The 16,751-nt window shown below is 35.0% G+C and overlaps 1 pseudogene across 1 annotated transcript; it reads left to right on the top strand.

Moving 5' to 3' along the window:
- The first annotated feature begins 5,795 nt into the window (after window positions 1-5,795).
- On the top strand, window positions 5,796-7,382 carry LOC137733338 (UDP-glucosyltransferase 29 pseudogene; annotated as a pseudogene). Its single transcript, XR_015964554.1, has one exon. The product of XR_015964554.1 is annotated as a UDP-glucosyltransferase 29 pseudogene (transcript).
- The last annotated feature ends 9,369 nt before the right edge of the window (window positions 7,383-16,751 follow it).

Below are 16,751 nucleotides of genomic sequence, written 5' to 3'. Positions count from 1 at the left end.
TGCTTCATTTTTCTCACCAAATTTTGTTTTTTCAGATTTTGTTTTTTTAAAACATGATCTATTAGAGGATATAGGAAGATGAATGGTTCGGATTGTTGATATTATGTTCAGAGTTTTACTGTTAGTGAAAATATTGCTTGGTGTTTATAAAATCTCTACAAACTATATAATATCGACTCATATTTCAATTAATCATAAATATCGGGACGTGATATCAAAGATCCGAATCGTTCATCGTCCTACATCCCCCAGAAGATCATGTTTTCAAAAAAGAAAATTTTAAAAAATGAAATTCAATATAAAGAATAAAACCTAAACGACAATCGACGGTTAAATACAAATTTAAGGTTTATGGATTATAGTGTCGGATTTCGAAGTTGGTCCCTTCACAAAAGTTGCAAAGCTTGTCACTACAAGTGATTGTATATATATATATATATATATATATATATATATATATATATATTTTTTTTTTTTTTTTTTTTTTTTTACATTTCTTACACTTCAACAATAATTATTATTAATTTTATTACTTTTACACTCAAATAAAAAACACTATTCATGACGGTTTGGAGGGTTATAAAAATTTAAATGATAATGTAAGTGTAACCATTGTCTACTCATGGAGGAATAATGAATCACGAGTGTTCATATATTCTTTCACATTTTTCATACTTGTAGGGATGTCTTATTGCCTATACTAATACTATAGTAGTTGATTTTAATTTTGGACAACAACAATATATCCTATTAATAATAATAAGAAACTCTCAAAATTAAAATAAATAAATGAATAAAACTTAAATTTTTTTTAACTTATATAGAATAATAATACAAAAATATATATTTAATATAGAATGTACCAATATATACAATATGGCTATTGTATTTTATAATAAATTTTTAGTGATTAAACTTTAAAATTATAATTTATTTTTCTTAACGGGTCGAAACGGGTTACCCACGTGTTACCCGCGTGTATACCCGTTAAGAACGGGTCATCCAATAATGACCCGATTAATTATCGTGTTGACCCGAAACCCGTTATTTTCGTGTCGTGTAAGAAATTACCGAGTCTAGTTTGAACCTTCTACTTCCTTTTATGTTTTACCTTAAAGACCTTTAAGATAAAGTTCCTTAAGCAAACCTGGAATTTAATAGCAAGGACATAAGTTTTGAGCACTAAGCGTGAGATTTACATAGAATGAGTTCACATTATGTTGCTTTGTTGATTAATAAAGTATGGACTGTTATGTACAAGTTTTTTTTTACAATACAATTTTTAAAAACACCACCTGGCAGCAAATTCATTCTATATAAGTTGCTTTCTAAAATATAAAATGTTATTACATATTTTATAATATAAGTGGATGATAAGATAGATATGTTACATCCTAGGATATATTTTCTAGAAACTTGTTACTGGTATTTGAAATCTAATTGTGTATTCTAAATTTTTTATGTTTGAAAAGGAAAATATTCTTATAAGTGTAATACTAGGGACTAAACATGTAGAAAATTTTGTAAACTAAATAACATGAAAATAGATAATTGATTAACATACTTACTTTTTATTGATGACACATTAAAAGTTTAATTTACCTAACATGTAATAAGTAGATTTTTAGAGTACTTGTAATAATTTTTTAGTTTTTATTTTTTTATTTTTTTTTATTTACTAAAAAGAACAAAAAAGGCATATTGATATGTGTGCCAGAAAAGAAGGTCGACTATACAAGTCAGTTTATTTTACTTATGCCATTAAATCTGTCCACCAACGACAAAAAAGGTATGAATAATGTTAGAGATGTTAAATTTATTGATTAAATTTACAAATTAAATGATGTATTACTAATAGAAAATGAGCACGTTTATGAATATTTAAGTAATAATCTAATAATCAATTTTTGTGTCATTTAATTTACAAAATTTAGTCTCTTTAGCATTACTCAAAATGTATATTAGTACGAGAGTTGTGACTGTAATAAGAGTGACACACCATGTGTTATATATAAGTGGTGAAATTTTTTATTTTTTATGTTATTTTAGTTTTCAACACAAAAATCTTACCATTTGTATAAAAATACGTAATGTACCACTTGATATTTCAGGCACATTGAAAAATCTCTCCAGCAGCAGCATATCCAAAGCATCTGTGTGCTTATACTCCAAGACAAAAAGCATGTGCGTGGTGTGCTCAACTTATTATAGAATACGGGCATAGTGCCATGTGATATTTTGTGTAAATAAACCGAGAAGAACTTCGAGTGTGTTTGTTGTACTAGACTATTTTAGATTGGACTAGTTTCAGAGACTAAGCTGAATTAGCTTAGACTAGACTAAGTTGAACTAACTTAGTGAAATGTTTGGTGCAGTGTCTGACTAAGCCTAAAATTTTTTTTTTTTTTGCCATTTTTAATTCACTTTTGTCTAAAAATTAAACAAAAAATAATAATAACAAAGTAGTGAAGTTTGGAGATGAATGGATCCAAGCAGATTTTCTTTCCCCTTCCTTCCTATACCCTTCCTCGTTTCTCCTCCATCATTTTCTGTCTATCAAATCATGCATCAGTCTCTTAATTTTCTTCTTCGATTAAGAGAATTTGTTGGTTAACCATTCGCCAAGCCTTCAGAAGAATTCCAAAAAGAAATGCAAGCCCTCCAACAACCAATTAAACTTGCAACTCAATTTATAGAAGTTAAGGACAAAAATCAATTGGGTTAATCCCAAGAAAAAAAAACCATAAACCATTTAAACCTGCAGATGTATTTATAGAAATTCAGGACAAAAATCGTACCACAGCCAAATCATTCCTCTAATATCAAAAATCATAAAGAGAAGATGACTGAGATTGCGAAGCAGCCATGGCGGAGATGACCCAGTCAACGAGGAGGCAAGTCGAAGCCAAAGCTAAAACCAGTAGCTTCAAAGCCATAACCATGGCAATTGCGAAGCAATGAATGAGAAGAAGATGACGAAGATGACCAAGTTAACGAGGTCATCGTCGAAGATGAAGCAATCAACGAGTTCATTGTCGGAGATGAAGCCACGCCCAAAGCTTGTGCTGTTGAAATCGAGGTCAAGGAGGTGATTCGAGCAGGACAAAGAAGTTCTTAGCTAGTCCCATGGTTTTCTGGGGGACATGCTAAGAACGGCTAGCAAGGTTGTCACATCCCAGCCCAGGCCCCCACCACATCCCGAGCTCGACTCCACCGTAGCACGATATTGTCCGCTTTGGGCCCCTACCACACCCTCATGGTTTTTTTTTTTGGAAACTCACACGAGAACTTCCCAGTGGGTCACCCATCCAGGGATTGCTTTCATGCGAACTCGCTTAACTTTGGAGTTTCGATGGAACTCGAAGCCAGTGAGCTCCCAAAAGGCCTCATGCTAGGTAGAGATGAGAATATACATATAAGGCTTACAGGATCCACTCCCCTGGGCAATATGAGATGTTATAAGGTTGTTAGTGAAAGCGTGTCCTAGATAATCCCATTAAAACTAGTCTGACTAGGAAACAAACACAGACTACATTAATATTTAATCCAGTGTAATTCAATGAAACTTAGTGAAGGTAAACAAATACCCCTAGTATGATTATACTATTACTATATATAACGTCTCGTGTTGGTAAAAAAAAAAAAAAAAAAAGAAACGTGTTTTTGTCAAAATATGTCATTAACGTAAGGCATGATGTGGTATGAACAAAAATAGCAAATATCTTTATTTTACTAATACAATAAGCAAATTTTTATCAAATATCTTTATTCACTGGGACAAGACGTGTATTACCTCTTCTTCCCGCTGTATTTTTGTTCTTGCATTTCCCAATGATATACATAAGCAAGGTATTTCTAGACTCTAGTCCTTTATAAAGAATTTATACCATCTTGTAATCAATCAACTATCACTTAGGGTAGGAACACCAGTATTTCATTTATATGAATATTGATTATTGAAAGAAGAAAAAAAGGACATATATTGAGCTATTTCTCCTCAACTTTACAAAAAATGTAATTTTTTTTTCACACTCATAGTTGAAGTGAATTTTTAAAAGATAAAATGGATCATGGGATTGTGTGACTTGAACTATTGATCAGGCCTTGCAGATGTATATCCTTATTTATCTGCCACATATTTTTTTTGTATTCACATTAAAAAATTATAGCATAAGACATGTTGTAACGGTGCACTAATTATTCTTTAATAAAATAAAGACATGAACAAAATTAACTCATATCTTTATTTTATTATACACTACGTCACCAAGGGTTAGAAATATTTGTATGCATTGAATTTGTGCTCCTTACTAATTAATAAAGTCATGATATGCTATATAATACTTACATAGAAATTAAATTTGTAATATAACCCCGCTACGTGCCGCTTCACATACGAAACTTCATGTAGCTTATATTTGGTTTGTAGTATATGTGTGCCTTTCACTGCCGACCTCCATTTAACTTTGGTGAAACTTTGTTTTTGTAACAGACAAAGAGATGGTCCCATATCTCCCATGCATGATGCAGATACGATGCGGTTGTATCTGCTTTACATTCTTGGAAGGTGACACGTAAGAGAGAGGCGCCACCTTCTCGTAGCCAGTCCAGACTACTTCTACGCACTCACGGCATGCAATAACAAATGGAAGAGGATTGTCTCTGGATTCAAGGAGATCTTAGGATCCTCATATTTTAACTGTTTATCGTATATTTGTAAGTTAATTTTCATCAAATACTATTTGTGTTTAAATAAAAAAAGTCAAATAATTTCTGACATATACATAATGAATGATTAAGATACAAAGATTTCTAAGATCCCCACAAAATGGATCAGGATAGGATGATTGAGTTTAAAATTACTTTTAATCATACGATCCTTTGAAACCGTAATTACGATACTTTGAAACCTGAAACCATATTACGAAACTTGAAACCCTAAACAAAAGAACCGCCACCCCCAACCCCACCCCCGGCGGGTGAGATAAATGGTTAAATATACAATGGTAGTCCATTCACTATAAATTTGGCCAAAAAAAAAAAAAAAAAAAGAAAAAGAAAAAAAAGGATCATTTGAAACCCTAATATTAAACCGTACAGCTAATAATGAACCAAGAACAGAAAATTTTGGAAGTAATTAACGAAGAAACTGGAACAGTGAAAACTGATTGGCGAGATATTAGACGTAACTTTTCTTTACTTATTTTTTTGACAAATATAAAATAATTACAGGAAATTTATCTAAATTATAAAGATGAAGGGGTGTTTGATTTAAGATCCGGTACTAATTATCAGAATAATTCACCACTTGTTAGAATTAATTAATTACGAAAACAAAAGAAATACTGGTCCCCCCCCCCCTCCCCCTGTGAAGAAGAGTACTAAATCAAATTACATGTCCCCTCCCCCTGTGAAGAAGAGTACTAAATCAAATTACATGTCCGGCTAACTATTTGAGGAAGAGTAATGTTGAAGAGATTAAAATTTAAATTAAATTTATAAATCAAATATAGTGTTGATTAAGTACTTATTTTTATTAGTATATGTTATTTGATTTGTATTTAAAAATTTAGTTTTTCTGGCATATCGTATCTTCTGACGAAACCAAGTTTATGCTTCTTTTTCTTAATTCGATTGGTCATATATAAGTTTTTGTGAAAAGACTAACCGCCAATTCCTACTACTTGCTTGAACATCCGTATGAAGGTTCCACGTATTTCTTCAAACGTCTACACATCTTGCACTATATACCTCTCTCCACAAAAACCACACTAACATACAAGCCCATAATCATATACAACCAGCAACAACAAACAAAGAATCAAGTTTAGAAAGAAAAATATGCTTTATCCTGATCAGAACAGAAGCATTAGCATTCTTATGCTTCCATGGTTAGGTCACGGCCATATTTCTCCCTTCCTAGAGCTAGCCAAGAAACTCACCAGCCACAGAGATTTTCACATCTTCATTTGCTCCACACCTGTTAATCTCAGCTCCATCAAGCCCAAACTACCCAAGAAATACTCTCACTTCATTGAGTTTGTGGAACTTCATCTTCCACACGATGAGTTGCCACCTCACTACCACACCACCAATGGCCTCCCACCCCATCTCATGCCCACTCTCAAAAAAGCCTTCGACATGTCCAGCGATAACTTCTCCCACATCCTCAAAACCCTAAAACCAGATTTGCTCATATATGATTTTCTCCAGCCATGGGCACCGTCCCTAGCTTTGTCGCACAACATTCCGGCCGTCGAGTTCACCACCACCAGTGCTGCCTCGATGTCACTTTTTCTTCACCATCACAGGAACCCTAATGTTCAATTCCCTTATCCTTCCATCTATCTTCGGGATTACGAAACTAAGGAGTTCAGCAATCTACTAGAATCTTCAGCAAATGGCATCACGAACGTAGAACGCGTACTACTGTGCAGTGATCTGTCTCGTAACATCATTTTGGTAAAGACTTCTGGAGAGATTGAATCAAAGTGTGTTGATTATCTCTCCCAGTTAACGGAGAAGAAGATTGTGCCCGTCGGTTCACTTGTTCAAGACCCAATGGATCAACAAGTAGATGAGGAATCGTCGATCATCAAATGGCTAAACGAAAGGGAAAGAGCTTCAGTCGTGTTTGTGTCCTTCGGGAGCGAGTACTTTTTGTCCAAGGAGGAAATACAAGAGATAGCTCTTGGATTGGAGCTTAGCCAAGTGAGTTTCATTTGGGTTATTAGGTTTCCTAAGGAAGATAAAAGTACTAGGGTTGAAGATGTTTTGCCAAAAGGGTTTGGGGAGAGGGTAGGAGAAAGGGGAATGATAGTGGACGATTGGACCCCACAGGCAAAAATATTGAAGCATTCTAGTGTTGGTGGGTTTGTGAGTCACTGTGGATGGAGCTCGGTGTTGGAGAGCATCAAGTTTGGTGTTCCGATTATAGCCATGCCTATGCAACTTGACCAGCCAGTAAACGCCAGACTGGTGGTGGAGGTTGGCGTTGGTGTGGAGGTTATCAGAACCGGCGGAGGAGGTAGTTTGCAACGGGAGGAGGCGGCGAAGGTGATCAGAGATGTGGTGGTGGAGAAAATTGGAGAGGGTGTGAAGATAAAGGCATTCGAATTAAGAGACAACATGAAGAAGAAAGATGATGAAGAGATGGATAGGGTGGTGGAGGAGTTGATGCAACTTTGTACGGCGACGACAAGGGAATCAATTAGTAACTACTTTTAAGCGAGAGATCGATGTCTGACACTTGCAAATAATGATTCTTATGATTTTGAATGCTCTCGTCAGTGTATCATGTCTAATTTTTAAAATCGTGTTTGTATATGTTCTTGATCATTTAATCATTATAATGATTTCTAATGGACTATGTATCATGTATGTCTGGACGCTCACATCTGTGTATGCATGTGTTTGATAAAACAACATCTTTTGTTGTAAGTAATAGTTGCAAATTTATGTAGTTGATGAAACAACATATTTTCTTCTAGTAAATAATAGTTGTGAGAGAAGGGAGAGAGGCGGCAGAAAGAATGGAGAAAAAGGGGCGCAGCTAACTTAACTTGATTGATTTTTTTTTCTTCCCTATCTTGTGTCTTTATTTACACTAATCATGATCAGTATATTTGCCTTCCAAGTTACATAAAATACAAAAGAAAGGATCTTCTAGATCCTATAGGATTTTATAGGAATTTTTACCATTTGGAAAAATAAGATAAAAAACACATTGGATTACTTGAAGAGAACAAGGTTATTAATTACAAGAAAAATGTCATTTGCGAAATTTTATGCGTCAAATAACACTACACAGTCTACGAGTAAAACAAATTAGGAGCACTAGACTGTGCATCGAAAAATATTTGTGACATCGGCAAAGTACGAGCTTTAGATTGTGTTTCAAAAAATATTTGCGACATTCGCATTAGTAACAATCAATTAAAGTCGCAAAAAGATAACAAATAGCAATATGTGAGAAATTTGGAAATATAACCATTTTGAGAACCACCTAATAAAATATAGCCTATGTTTTCCATTGTTTTAAAATTAACCAAAATTGAAAGTGTAAAAGACTTAATTACTCTTAGGTTAAAACTCTCATCTCCTACCTCTGCTGTTCGTCTCCTACCGTCCCGGAGGTTGAAGAAAGAGAAATCATTCCTTTTTGCAGTAGAATCTCCCAAATCCAATCCAACACAACAACAAATTGGTTGGTTGCCTCAATGCTAATCTCGATCCCTCCAATCGATTCCGAATCAAAACCTTCAACCGGTTGGTTGCCGAGAATCTGCACGCATGGAAAAGAATTGTTGACTATTTGGCTGCCAAGAAAACGCCAGAAAACGATAGGATTACAGTTACAATTTGAAAATCCAATCCAATCCAGTGCCTACTGTATCCGGAAAGTTACGGGCCGGAGATGAAAAAGCAATACATGCTATAATCCTGAGCTGGATGCACTAGATCCACTGACTACTAAATAGATTTTCATAATCTAAATTATCTATTACTTACTATTGGGTGATAACGGAATTTGATCTGGAATTCAAGTAGATTCTAGTCAAATATATTGACTAGTTAATTAAGAATTGTTGGTTTCCTGAGCAAAATTCGTGCTAAAAAAACTAGGTTAATGTTGATGGACATGGTATCGCAACGGTATGTCGTAGGTGGTTTAAAGTATAACCAATGAGGGTGGTTTGTTCTTAAATAGAATTATTAGAAATACAAAATAAAGATTAGAAGCAAATAGGTGTTAATTTTCCATTAATTTAGTATATACTCTTAATGATTCTTGTCTATGATATCTGAAATTCATTAGTCTTTAATATTATGTTGTAATTTTTTTAACAAACAATATCATCTATACTAAAGGGGTGGGAGAGTGTGCTATATCTTACGATGGGCTAGCAATAATGTGCCTTTGACGAGAAGAAAAGGAATACCACTAGACTGTAATACTAAGTGACTAATATGGTGTTGTATTTAGATACAATAATATGATGGGTTGGTGGGAATTTTGGCACTTGGTTTCTCTTTTCTTTTTATTTTATATATTTGTTCTTTCTTTGTTTGGCTTTTTTTGGTCAACACTATTTTTTTATGGTTTATTTTGTTGCGTTTTGATTTAGTTTCGCAGTTCCATGGTTTTTATGCCCACCCCTAGATGTGTATGTCTTGGACACAAGTAAACTGTTTTCTATATGATTTTTGAATTATCTGTTATTTTCTGCTTCATGTTTGATTGAGTATATTTGTTGAAATGGTCGTAAATCAGTTCTATCTTGATTTGCTTCCTTACAGTATCACTCCAGTGGATGGAGACCTCCACCTGGATTGGCCATACAGCTACCATGGTTGAGAAACGGTTGCTTGTTTATATTAGCAAAGGTGAAGTAGCATGCTTTCACTATGTTTATAATTGGGTTTCATAACAAGTCTTCCTTTCTAGCTTGATTTTGTTTTAATTTTTAATACATATGATTGAAAGGAATGCTATGATTTAAAGAAAAAAAGCGATAAGAAAAATGATATGATTGAAAGGAATGCTATTTTGTGAAAGGTTTTTCCCCCGTTGTTTAGTTAAAGTTGAGAAATAAAGACAACTAATTCTAAAGTGTAGGTTTCTTATCAGAACAAACTATCCTGCAATTTCTCATGCCCCAGACCAACCTAATTACTTAATTGGGGAACAATGAATTAATTGTTACTTTCATGCAAGTCCAATGTAACTCAGAAGACCCATCATCTCCACAGTGGCAAAGTCAGCATGGGTCATTGGTTGTTTTTTACTCCAATAACTCCAAAAAGCCTTTGTATATTATCTTTGACCCCTAAGGAAAACTAAATTATAACATCGTCCTTCTACTTCTTCTATTTTCTTTAATCATGCGTCTTCCTTTTCTCTCCTCTTGTATGAAATACTTTAGCTGAAACGCCTTGGCAGTCTTCAACATTATTTCACAGTATCATGCATCAACTCTCAACAAGCCTCTACAAATAATAGTAGTTGTCAAAGTATGTTAGCATATATAAATTTTCGGCAGATGTTGACAGAAATTGACAGATGTCTACTAAGTGCTCGACGAAATGACCAATGATTGATATTATGACCACATTATTTAAAAATCCTGGCTTTGCCACTGCATCCCCAGAAAATCATTCCACACGGGGTCTTCCCATGAAATGTACTTGTGAAGGCAGACCATTCTTTCCATACCCTTTGAAGATAATTTAAGTGCCTATTTTCTTGCACTAGCCATTCGTGGTTTTCCGTATTAAGTGATAATATTACTACGTTGTGTCCGTAAGCATTTTGAATGCTTGAATTATTTGGTGTCACAAACTTCTACTGTCAACTAACTGGCCCCATGACTACCTGGAATCTTTTGAACGAAAGAACAAGGAGATACAAATTATCAATAGAAATCTAATCAGTGTTCAAAGTCCGCTGATTCTTTTTTTTTTGTTTTCTTTCCTCCTTGCCCTTTCGTTTTTTTGTTTTGGGTTTATTTATATGCAATCGACATGAATACTTGTCTTGACTTTCATAGGAGGTGAAGTTCCAATAATGGGTGATTTATGGGTTTTGAAGGGTCTAATCGAAGAAGGTTAGTAGTTTATCCCCTTTGTTATGGTAGCTTACTATTTTGTCATGGCTTATCCTTTTGGTTTTACTTGGCTCTCATTTTTTTTTTTTTTTTTTTTTTTTTTTTAAATTTCTCTATTTTGTCGCATTATTTTATTACATTTTATGTTTCCTCTCTTGATAACTGGTGTGTTCCCTCTTAGAGCACTTGTCAAAGTGATGAGTATTCTCTCTCTAATGCCATCCAAATTACAATTAGCATTTTGCTGCATCTGTTTGCGCCTGGCCAAATTTAGTTTTAGCCACCCAAAGATACAATCATCTTAGTTTTGTTTGTCTTCCAAATGGTACAATAAGGAATTAAGGATTAAGCAACCGTTCCTCTATTTTCTTAGCTCGGAGGCAATATTGACATTGTGTGCACCTGCACATGTGTTGGGGCTATCATTTTTCATCTCTTTTGTTATTTTAGCTCGACATTTCTTCTTATCCATTGTTCTACTCAGATTCATGAGTTTAAGCTTCAAACATTTCGATTCAAAACTCATTATATATGTGTTTGTGTGTGTGTATTATTACTTGTTTTTCAGTTGTTCAACTAAATTTTTTGATTCGTCTTTGTTGTGGAAGGTAGAGAATGAAACACCTGGGTGGACCCAACTGAAGCTTCCAGGACAAGCTCCTTCTGCTCGTTGGGGCCATACTATTACATCTGGAGGGCACTATGTAATTGACATATCCATAATATTTTTTTTTTTTTTTAGTATCTTCAATATAGTTTCTTCATGGACGACTTCTACTTGATTACAATTTAATATATTTATGTATGGACAACCTGGTTAGGGTAGATACCCTTGGTAACAGCATAAGGATTGTTCAAACCTTGATTGTTAAGTCACACACATGTGATCTCAGGTTGGCATGTGTGATCATATGAGAGATTTTTCAGTGTGATCGGTACACGGGGTGGTACACCACGTGTCATTATACAAGTGGTGAGATATATGTGCTAAAAGGTTAATAACTTAAAAATAAAATTTCCCACTACTTCTATTAAAACACGTGGTGTACCACTTGTGTTTCCATCACAATTAAAATTTTCTCGTGATTATATAAGCTCTTTTTTTTTTCGTTTTTTTTTTCACGGGGATAGATATCCCTACTAGAAAAAGTAATATCAAACTTTTCCTTAAGTACCATATTTCATTTCTTGGCTACTGTGTTGCATACTTGAAAAATAAGTACTCCAGTCCTGTATTGTAGGGTTCTTGATTACCAAAATCATATTTATATTGATGATTATTGGAAATTATTATATCATGTTATTTGTTTGTTTTTCTTTATCGTTCAATCTTCACAATATTTTCTTGATGTCCTTTTGAAGCTGTTGCTCTTTGGCGGCCATGGAACTGGTGGTGGTTGAGTCGTTATGACATTTATCACAATGACTGCATTGTTCTGGACTTGGGTAATGCTGCCTTTTCCGTTGGACTATTGGATGAACTTTGCTGAATGCACCTTGATAGTATTGTAACTATTTATATTTACAATGTTAATACTCTCATTTAGTATTTATGTAGTAAACAATACAGAAACCATAGGCCTACCATTCAATAGACCATAGTTGCCAGATACGGGTACAATTTGAGTTCACAGTTCGGTTAAGATACGGGATTTGGTAGTAACATGAAGTATCATTCGTCAGAAAGTAGGCATAGATAGTACGATTTTCTGTTCAATTCTTTTTAAATTTGTTAAAAAATGTAAATTAGTTTGTATATAAAAATATTGTCACACCCTGGCCCGGGGCAGATCATTTCCCGGGCCCGCTCCACCACCGTAGCACGATATTGTCCGCTTTGGGCTTACCATTCCCTCACGGTTTTGTTTTTGGGAACTCACGATCAACTTCCCAGTGGGTCACCCATCATGGGATTGTTCTAGCCTCCTTCTTGCTGAACTTCGGAGTTCCTACGGAACCCGAAGCCAGTGAGCTCCCAAAAGGCCTCGTGCTAAGTAGAGATGGGAATATACATTTAAGGATCACTCTCCTGGGCGATGTGGGATGTTACAATCCACCCCCCTTAAGGGCCCGACGTCCTCGTCGGCACACATGCGGCCAGGGTTAGGCTCTGATACCAAATTGTCACATCCCGGTCCTGGGCGGATCATTTCCCGGGCCCGCTCCACCACCATATCACGATATTGTCCACTTTGGGCTTACCATTCCCTCACAGTTTTGTTTTTGGGAACTTACGAGCAACTTCCCAGTGGGTCACCCATCATGGGATTGCTCTAGCCTCCTTCTCGCTTAACTTCGGAGTTCCTACGGAACCTGAAGCTAGTGAGCTCCCAAAAGGCCTCGTGATAGGTAAGGATGAGAATATACATATAAGGATCACTCCCCTGAGCGATGTGAGATGTCACAAATATTGATAATAATACATTTATAATTATATTTTATAATATTACTTATTATGAGCAATCATTTTTATTTTGTAGCATTGATGATTTGTAAGCAATTATTTGTAACATGGTTGGATGCATGGCAAGGAACATGGTGGGATACAAGAATCCCAATAAAAACATACATGGTTGGTACATACCTCAAAATAATAAATAATAAAAACATGGTTTGTACATCCATCGAAACAAAAACAAAGAATATGATTGGATAAATGCATCAAAAATATTATGGTACATGTATTAAATGGTTAAGGTCCTTAGACCATCTTCAATGGTTGGGCTAAAAGTCAAATTTTTTTAGCCCGAAAAATTTAGCTTTTAGCCCAAAAACAACTTTTCTACTCCAACCATTCTACCCTAACATTTTAGCCCGGGATTATTGAAGAATGAATTTAGGCTATTTTTTTTGTTAAATTAAATTTTTTTTAAAAAATAAATATGTAGACTATCATAAATTAATTTTATGAACATTTTAATCTAAAAAAATTTAAATTCCGATAAATATTGGGTAGAGTCTGATAGGAGCATATTTATGCGACTTAAATGGCTTGTTCTCGTACATTTACGTTATGTTTCTTTAGTTATTTTAGTACTTTAAGCTATTTTCGTGTGTTTGTAGGTCCAAAGGGCTAAAGGAGCAAAAAGACGCATTTTGGAGACTTTTGGAGCACTTTTGGGCTAAGGACGGATAGCTTATGCTTGAAGCCAAAGTGTTGGACGAAATTGAAGACCTAATTGGAGCCAAAGTGTTGGAACCTTGTTCTCTTTAGTTTTAGGACATTTAAACCTTTCCTAATCCCAATCATGCCATGCATAACACACATCCATTCTAACACATTGTCATTGCACATGCATTTCCTTCATTAGTTAACCCACATGCACTTATCACTTATCATCACCACATATCATATCACTTAATCACTTATCACTTATCATCACCACTTAACCACTTATCATATCATAACCACATATCATATCACTTGTCACTTATCACTTAACATAACATCCACCTACTTCACCTACAACATCCACTTCACCTACAACATCCACCTACTCACCTACAACATCCACCTACTTCACCTACAACATCCACCTACTCACCTACAACATCCACCTACTTCACCTACAACATCCACCTACTTCACCTACAAATGACATAGCCATATGTTCCCTCCACTACTCCTATAAATACCCTTGCATTCATTCATTCAATTAACATCTCATTTCATACACAACACACCACTCCTCATCCATTTCCATAATTCCCCAATCCATTCAACACATCAACAACATCCCTTAGACCTTATGCTACAACGAAGAGGAGGAGAAGAGTGCCTAAACGTTCATACAATTCAAGTTTGAGTTGTTGGAATGTTTAGGTGTTTCTTTTCCTCGATTATAATGTTTAATTTTGATTCTCTTTGTTTTGTAATCATGAGGAACTAAACCCCCCTTTAGCTAGGGGGGGATTCGAAATATATGTTTATGCTTGCATTTTGATTTGATTACTTCTAATTGCGTTTTATAAGTTGTGATTTCAATTTGTTTAACCGTTTGATTGATAACTTATTTATGTATGTTTATTGAGAGTGCACGCTTAATTTTCATGCATGAATATGACGCTAGAATATAAGTGAGTTTCACCTAATAGTTATGAACTTATATTCACAAGTAGTGGAGGTTGCTTATAAACAATCGCGTTAAATGAATTCTTGGCACTAGTTTCATGCGTATTCCATAGTAACGAAGGCCTCGTCAACACTTATAGTTTTCATGATGCTTAATGATCTTTGATTGTATCTTTATTGTGCTGTTCACGTAAAGGACTTTTGGAGAATGTTGTGAATTGCGTTGCGCTAACCCATCCAATTCATTAACTTAAGGAGAACTTGACGGTTAATTTAAGCGGACCTAATTAACCCGGGGTGTTGAGTTTCATAATTTATCGAAAGACCAATTGGAAATCTTTTTATTATGCAAGTGTAACATGTGTGGAGATGAACCCCTTGGCTAGCATCCATTCATTCTATTTTCATCATATTCATATTTACATTCTGCTTTAATTACAATTTGTTCATTTAGTTTAATTTCGTTCAAAACTCAATCCCCCTTTACTTTCTTATTCTTTAGTGCTTAGAATCTGTTTAGTTTATGTTTTAAAGCATTTTGAGTTTTTGGTTTGTCTTAGTGTTTTAAACTTTAGTTTTGCATTCTTTGAGTCTAGGATAGCGTTTTATATTGTTTTTACGTTTTTGTGTCAGTTTCCAAGAGATTTGCAATCCCTCCTAATCCCCGGTCCAGAACGATCCCTACTTGCATACTTACTACAATTGACAAAAAGAGGGTTTAATTTGTGTGCGTATAAATCACGCATCAAATTTTGGCGCCGTTGCCGGGGATTAGCAACTTTGCTAATCTCTTCGATTGTTTTATTTTCGTTTGTGTGTATATATTTTTAGTTTTATTTTAGACGCAAGACATGGCACTTGATAGTGCTTCTCTTTTGTCACAGCTTATGGAAGAGTACCAAACGCAAAGAGTTGGTACATTTGATCATGATCAATCAAGGAACGACGTGTTTTCCAATACTTACAATTCCGATTGGAGTGATCATTCAAACTCTACGTGGTGGGAACCTCAACATGTTCAACAAGAAGGATATTGGCAGCCATATGAGGAGTTCTATACAACGCCTATGCATCCACCACAACCTCATATTCATTATGCCCAACCAAATTTAAGTTCGTCAATAGATTATAATCAAAAGCTTGATGAATTAATTTGTTTGGTGCAGGGCTTACAAAATCAAGATAATGAGGCTCAACAAGAAGGATATTGGCAGCCGTATGAGGAGTTCTATTCAACGCCTATGCAGCCACCACAACCTGCCCAAAGTAATGTAGGTAATTCAAATGATAATGATACGATTTTTCAATTACTTACTACTCTGGAAAAGCAAATTGGGCAGATAGCGGAGTTCGAAGGACAATTTTGCGACCAAGGCGAACTCCCTAGTTCAACCATTGCAAATCAGAAGGGAGAATTTGAAACAACCAATGATATCATGTTGAGAAGTGACAAGGAGGTTGGAACGGACCCTCAACCATCAAAATCAAATCACAAGGAAGAGGAATACACCCAACCCACGGAAAGGGTGGAAACACCTTTACCGGAGGCACCTATTGCTCCTATGCCATCTAATACAGGTATGGTTGTTCCAAATTTCATTATTTTTAATCCCGTTCCAACAAGTATCCCTATTCCTTGCAGATTCATGACTTCCAAGGAAGAAGAAGGTGAGAAAGACATCTTGGAAGTCCTTCCAAAGGTGACAAGTAAGGAATGTCATGAATTCATCAAAGAGGACGTTCTTGAAACCAAAAAATCCAAAGAAGTTAAATTTGATGACATTGGACAAGTCATAACCATCATTTGCAATCTGGCCAAGTCCAATATCCCTGAAACTTTCAAAGGAGTGGTGTTTGTCATTGAGTTCTTGTCGGACAAAACAAGTAAGTTTTCTTTTCCAAATTCCATTAGATTTTATACTAACTTACTATTTTTTTTTCAGGCACCTACACTAGAATTCAAACCAATGCCGGTTCACTTCAAGTATCACCTTCCATTCAAGGACCAATTCCATGCCGTTTGATTTTATTTATGTTCATAAAAAAACAAAAAAAAAAAAAAAAAAAAAAAA

This window comes from Pyrus communis, chromosome 7 (assembly GCF_041283825.1).
Source record: "Pyrus communis isolate YQ-2024b chromosome 7, ASM4128382v1, whole genome shotgun sequence".
NCBI classification, from domain to species: domain Eukaryota; kingdom Viridiplantae; phylum Streptophyta; class Magnoliopsida; order Rosales; family Rosaceae; genus Pyrus; species Pyrus communis.
The sequence above is the reverse complement of the archived record's forward strand: the minus strand, read 5'-3'. Positions and strand labels throughout refer to the sequence as shown.